The 6,469-nt window shown below is 37.7% G+C and overlaps 1 protein-coding gene across 1 annotated transcript in view; it reads right to left on the bottom strand.

Annotated features, from left to right (window-relative positions):
* Positions 1 to 6,469, bottom strand: part of LOC139152724 (UDP-glucuronosyltransferase 2C1-like) — a 567,100-nt gene that overhangs the window by 540,213 nt on the left and 20,418 nt on the right. The gene's annotated exons all lie outside the window — the stretch shown is intronic.

The following is a 6,469-nucleotide window of genomic DNA, read 5'->3' as shown; positions in this document are numbered from 1 at the left end:
CCCATTTATTCTGTTTCTTTCAACATGTCAAACAATATTAGTATCTCGCATCAAAAAAAATTCATGAAAATGGCAGACTTTGTCTCTTTAAAGCCCCAGTATGTCTAACTTTGGGCTATATTTTCAGCATTTCATTCCTTGAAGCAACTGCAGTTTCTTGTTCTATTCACTAAAGCGACATGAATGACATAAATTGTCTCCTCAACACAGCAGTTATGTGTACAATCAGCAATATTATTGTTGGATATAAATTCTAGTCCTCACTTGAATTCATTTTTCCACAGTAACAATGGCCACTAGTCATAAACAGGCTATGTTGAGATTCTTAACGCTGGATGTACATATCTTCATACTATAGGGAGTAGAATTGGAATGTTGTGTTGATACACAGAACAAAAGTACTGAAAGTAATCGGATTTACTGTGCCTTTAATTCAATAGTATTACCTATAAGCCTAAGGTATGTATATTAAGTCAGTAAAGCCTCGTTTAAAAGTATTGAATTTTTTAGTGCAAAATTAACAGAAAGGGAAATGAGAAAGCAATCTTGATGAAGAACTCAAAACAGTCACAAAACACTTGTCATCACTGCAATCTGACCAAAACAGCACCTTTCAAGCATCATGTTCAAGTATTGAATTTGCAATTTGGAAGCACGCTCTTGACCAAGTACAGAATTCAGTTTTCAACTCCAGTTTGTGATTATGCATGGGTGGCGTGTAGAGCTATTTGGATCATTCTGTGTGGGTGGTTTTAATCTATGTTTTTCAGCTTTCCCAGTATAGTTTCCATTTCAGTGTTCTCTTGTGTCTCCCTGCACATGAGAACAATCGAAATATTTCTGTAGAAGTGGACATGGCGGCCAGACTGAACATGTCATTATCTTGACATCGACTTGATTGATGTATTTTAACATGAAATCACATTATCAATATTCCCCGACTTACATCAGCACAATCATAGAGGCTCCCTAGTCATGTTATTGCAATCATAGAGGCTTCCTAGTCATGTTATTGCAATCATAGAGGCTCCCTAGTCATGTTATGGCAATCATAGAGGCTCCCTAGTCATGTTATTGCAATCATAAAGGCTCCCTTGTCACATAACTGGGGCTCTCCTGAGAAAATCGATACAAATTACATCAGAGGACAACAGGAATAGTACTCAGGTTCCCAAACCATTTACCTATCTGCCCTGTCCTTTGTGAAAACTGACATTTTATGCTGTGTGTCCCCCTTCAATCCCCTCCCCTGTGCAGATAAAAACAAAAACACCAAGTGACTAGTTTCCAGGTATCTCAGAGTCATCCCACCTTCACAGTAAAATAAATTACCCACAATTCTGTGTGATTTGTACCAACAGTGTCAGTTTTCTTATAACTTTTTCACTTATAAATGAAAGCAATAATATCAAGTCTCTACATTAATTATATCTATTTTGTTACGTGCAGAGAAAACGAACAAAAGGGTGAACTCAGCAGTTTACGTTTAAACAAAATTTATTACGAAACAAAAAATAATTGCTAAGTCAGGGACAGAGTACAAGCTTAAAAGTGTACAGACTACTTATCTCAGCTGGGACGGCAAAGCTCCAGTCTCAGAGTTGTAACAGTCAGTCGGATGAATGAACAGTCCTTTGGCTTGCAGGCTTGAAGCTACACAAAGTCCACAGTATAAATCCAGCGTTGGCAGTGAAGGTTACTTGAAAAGTCTTGAGAATGACTACTGCTGGAGTTTAGTAACACACAAGAGACACGATCCCAAAAGTCTGACTGGAAGCTGAGCACGTCCCTTTTATAAAGGCATATAAGAACAATCTAGAACTTTCATTGACATGCTAATTACTGTTCTAAAATTATCTCCCTTACACAACTAATCAACTTTCCAGAACATTCCAAACATGACTAATTGAATATAAGGTTGTGAGGTCATTAAGGGCAGTGACCTTGAGAATATTCTAGACTAATTGAACTCAGGTCACGATGAGTGTGGGGGGAATGACCTACATAACACACCCCCTCTTCAAAAAAAAAGAAAATTTTTCAAAGAAAAATCTTTCTTTTACAAATGTAATCTTGAAAAGGATTTAAGTACTCAAATTTTGTTTTACTCTAAAGTAAAGTTTCTTGAAAGTGAACAACAATAAAATCTAAATACGAGAGAGACAGTCTGCAATTAAATTGTCTCTGCCTTTGATATGTCTAATGTCAAGATTAAACTCCTGTAACATTAAACTCCATCTTAGCAATCTCTGATTTTTGCCTTTGAATTCTGCAGAAAAACAAGAGGGTTGTGATCAATATGAACCACTATTGGCTGATTTGAAGAAGTAACATAAACTTCAAAATGCTGTAAAGCTAATATCAAAGATAAACACTCTTTTTCAATTGTAGAGTAGTTTCTCTGAGATTTGCTAAATTTGCAAAATTTGTTAAAAATAGCAAACAAGATGATCTGTCCCATGACTATCCTCTTGCAATTTGGTATTGGAAAACTCGAAATGGCACTGAACTTGGCATAAAGTATGCATGGCAAAGTCCGGTTATTTTATTGAGTTCGATAAAGTCATTGTTCGGCAAATACTTGGCTTCCTCCTGGAGATATTCCGCTTTCGCAGGATTCAGTCCGTCTGGATGTTGTTCCACTGGATTACTGTCGCAGACATCTTCGGTGTGATAGATGATGTTTGTCCTCGTTGAAATATCTTGGAACAAATGTTCATGGATTGGTTCTTTCAGCTGTTGTTGTTGTTCTGGCTGGAGGTGTGCCACTTTGTAGACTCCAGCTTCTCCAGGATTTGTGAGTTCTGAAGCTTGACCGAGCCCAGCTTTGAGTTTAGAGTATTTTCACTCAAGTCAGTTTCAGTATCACTATCTTCATAATGGTTTGAACTGACTGCACTGACAGGCTGAGTTATAGTAGGATTATCCCTATCCAAATATGGCTTAAGCATATTTATGTGACATAGCTGTTTTTGTTTTCGCCTGTCAGGTGTTATTATGATGTAATTTAAATCACTTAATTTCTTATCAATTAGGTATGGCCCAAAGTAACGAGCATGGAGTGGTTTGCAGGAATTGGAAGTAGAACAAGAACTTTTTGACCTGGTTCAAACTTCCGTTTTGAGGTGCTTTTATCATATTTGGTTTTCATTGACTGCTGAGATGCCTCAAGATTTTCTCTGGCTAATTCACATGCTTTAGAGAGTTTTCGTACGAAAATCTGACACATATTGCAAAATATTCAGACAATCATCATCGTCTGATAGGAATTTCTCTTTAACGAGCTTAAGTGGGCCACGGACTGTATGTCCAAATACAAGCTCAAATGGGCTAAAACCAAGAGACTCCTGAATTGACTCTCTAACAGCAAAGAGCAAAAAATGAATTCCTTCATCCCACTGCTTCTCTGTGTCAAAACAGTAGGTCCTAATCATGTTTTTCAAAGTTTGATGAAATCGCTCAAGAGCACCCTGACTTTCTGGATGATAGGCGGATGACCTATACTGTTTAATGCCTAGCTGATCCATTACTTGTTGAAAAATACCAGACATAAAGTTGGAGCCTTGATCGGACTGGACACATTTAGGGAGGCCAAATAAAGTGAAAAATTTGACTAAAGCTCTCACTATAGTCTTTGTCTTTATGTTTCTCAGTGGTATGGCTTCTGGGAACCGAGTTGATGTACACATAATTGTCAACATGTACTCATTTCCTGATCTTGTTTTTGGTAGGGGCCCAACACAGTCTATTAGTATCCTACTAAATGGTTCTTGAAAGCAGGAATTGGCTGTAAAGGGGCCTTTGGAATGGTCTGATTTGGCTTTCCTACCATTTGACATGTGTGACAAGTTTTACAGAAATGTGCTACATCCTGCCTGAGATTAGGCCAATAAAAGTGACTGAGAATTTTATGATAAGTTTTCCTGACTCCTAAGTGACCAGCCCAGGGCGTTTCATGGGCCAGGCGCAATATTTCAGCACGGTAGGGCTTTGGAACCACAATTTGATGTTTTATAGCCCAATTGTCATCAACCAAAACATCTGGAGGTCTCCATTTACGCATGAGAATACCAGATTTTGTATAATAGGAAACAGAGCTATCTGAAGTTTTACCTTCATCATCTACCCTGTCAAACAAAGATAAAATATCTGGGTCTTTGTGTTGTTCTGCAATGAGATTTGATCTAGAAAATGTCTGACTTTGGTCAGCAGAAGTTTTACTGGAAGTTTCAAATCCACGAGGGATAACGGAATGATCCGTGTCAAACACCTGACTGAGAAAGGTGTCATTTAAGTCAACATCTGTGACATTATTTTTGAGAGTATTTTGATTCTCGGAAGTTTTCTTTGACATGGCTCGAGTAATGGCACACGAAGGAAATAAATCAGGTATCTCTTGTTCAATTGGCTCTGGATCCTGATCTAAACTAGGATTATCAGTCACAAGTGGATTAGTGATGACCTTGTCCCCAGCAAGGTTGTTTCCAAGAAGAAGGTGAATCCCTTTAAAAGGCAAAAAAGGCCTAATACCTAAAGCCACAGGTCCAGAAACAAAGTCCGAAGACAAATAGACATTATGGAGAGGAACAGGAATGTAGTCATTACAATCTACCCCCTTAATAAGAACTTTAGAACCTGAAAATGACTTTTCAGAAAACGGCAGGGTATCTGCCAACAAAAGAGACTGGGAAGCCCCGGTATCTCTTAAAATTTTGACAGGGGTAGCGGAAGAGAAATCACTAGAAAGTGATATAAAACCATTATGAATAAATGGCTCGAAAATACCCATAATGCTATCTTGAGAAGAATTGACCTTGACCTCATTAATTGGGGATGAGAGGGGTTTAACCTCAGAAAATGTGTTGCACACATTATTAGACTCTAATCGAGTTGATGAAGAAATAAAGCCGGTGGGCTTAGATCCACTTTGACTACTTTGACCTTCACGTTTTCTTTTCAATTTGAAACAATCTGACATTAAATGGCCGTCTTTCTTACAATAATTACAAGAAAGTGTACCGAACTGTTTGTCAGAAGGAGATTGAGACTTGGGATCTGATGATGTGGAGTGTTACTTGAATTTTGTGAACGTTGTCATTTGATTTTCTACTCTCCTTGAAAAATTCTTGGATGAAAAGGACGAGTTAAATTTACCTGCATTGTTTCTGTATGAAAAGGACTGGGATGGTTTGCTGAGAAATGAAGATTTGTGGGTCAATGAATAATCATCGGCCAAACGTGCAGCAACCTCTAATGTATCTGCCTTTTGTTCATTGATAAACGTCTTGATGTCACTCCGGATGCACCTTTTAAATTCCTCAATCAAAACAAGTTGTCGTAATTTATCATAATTCTGACTGACCTTTTCCGAAGAACACCAACGATCAAACAGTTGTTCTTTTGTTCGAGCAAATTCAACATAAGTTTGATCCTTCACCTTCTCACAATCCCTAAATTTCTGACGATAAGCTTCAGGCACCAACTCATAGCCCTTGAGAATTAATTCCTTCACAGAATCATAATTTGAAGCCTGCTCTACTGACAACTGAATGTAAATTTCTCTGGCTTTACCCACCAAAGCACTCTGCAAAAGCATAGACCAGGACTCCCTTAGGCAATTCAGACTCTGAGCAATTTTCTCAAAATGAAGGAAATATTTATCAACATCCTTTTCTTGGAAAGGGGGAACTAACCTGAAATGCTTAGTGATGTCAAAATTGTCTGAAGGGAAGAATTTTCCTGACTGTCCAAGCTCTAAACGTTTTATTTCTAACTGCAGTCGGTGTTCTGCTAATTCTCTTTCCTTTTCTTTTTCCTCTCTTTCTTTCTCCCTTTGTCTTTCTTCCATTTGCAATTCTTTTCTTTCATTTCCAATTCCCTCTCTTTCTGTCTTTCTTCCATTTCTAACTGCATTTGTATTTTTTCTTTTTCTAATGCCTGTCTCTCCTTTTCCATTTGTAATTCTTTTTCTTTCATTTGTAATTCTTTTTCTTTTTCTAATGCCAATTTTTTTAGCTCGAAATCTGCCTGTATTTCCAATTCTAATTTTTTGAGTTCGAAGGAAGACTCAGGCTCATAATCTTTAAGGCAGACTCCTCAAAATGGCCAGAATTAACTAAATGTTTTGCAATCTTGAACTGTATTTCTCGCTTGCGCATAGATCTTTTGACATCTACTTTAAGGAAATTGGCCAGTGCTATGAGGTTGTCTTTCTGAGGAATTAAATGTGTCCTGATCAAGGTCATCCATAAATTCGTCTGGCTTGAATTCCGCCATGATTGAATTTAGCTGAGTTCACAGTATACAGTAGTTTGAAAAGGTAGGCAAAATGTTGTCAAACGGCTCAAAATATTCGTCTCCCGGACGAGCCCCCAATTTGTTACGTGCAGAGAAAACGAACAAAAGGGTGAACTCAGCAGTTTACGTTTAAACAAAATTTATTACGAAAACAAAACTAATTGCTAAGTCA

Source organism: Ptychodera flava, chromosome 16 (genome assembly GCF_041260155.1).
Source record: "Ptychodera flava strain L36383 chromosome 16, AS_Pfla_20210202, whole genome shotgun sequence".
Taxonomy (NCBI): domain Eukaryota; kingdom Metazoa; phylum Hemichordata; class Enteropneusta; family Ptychoderidae; genus Ptychodera; species Ptychodera flava.
The sequence above is the reverse complement of the archived record's forward strand: the minus strand, read 5'-3'. Positions and strand labels throughout refer to the sequence as shown.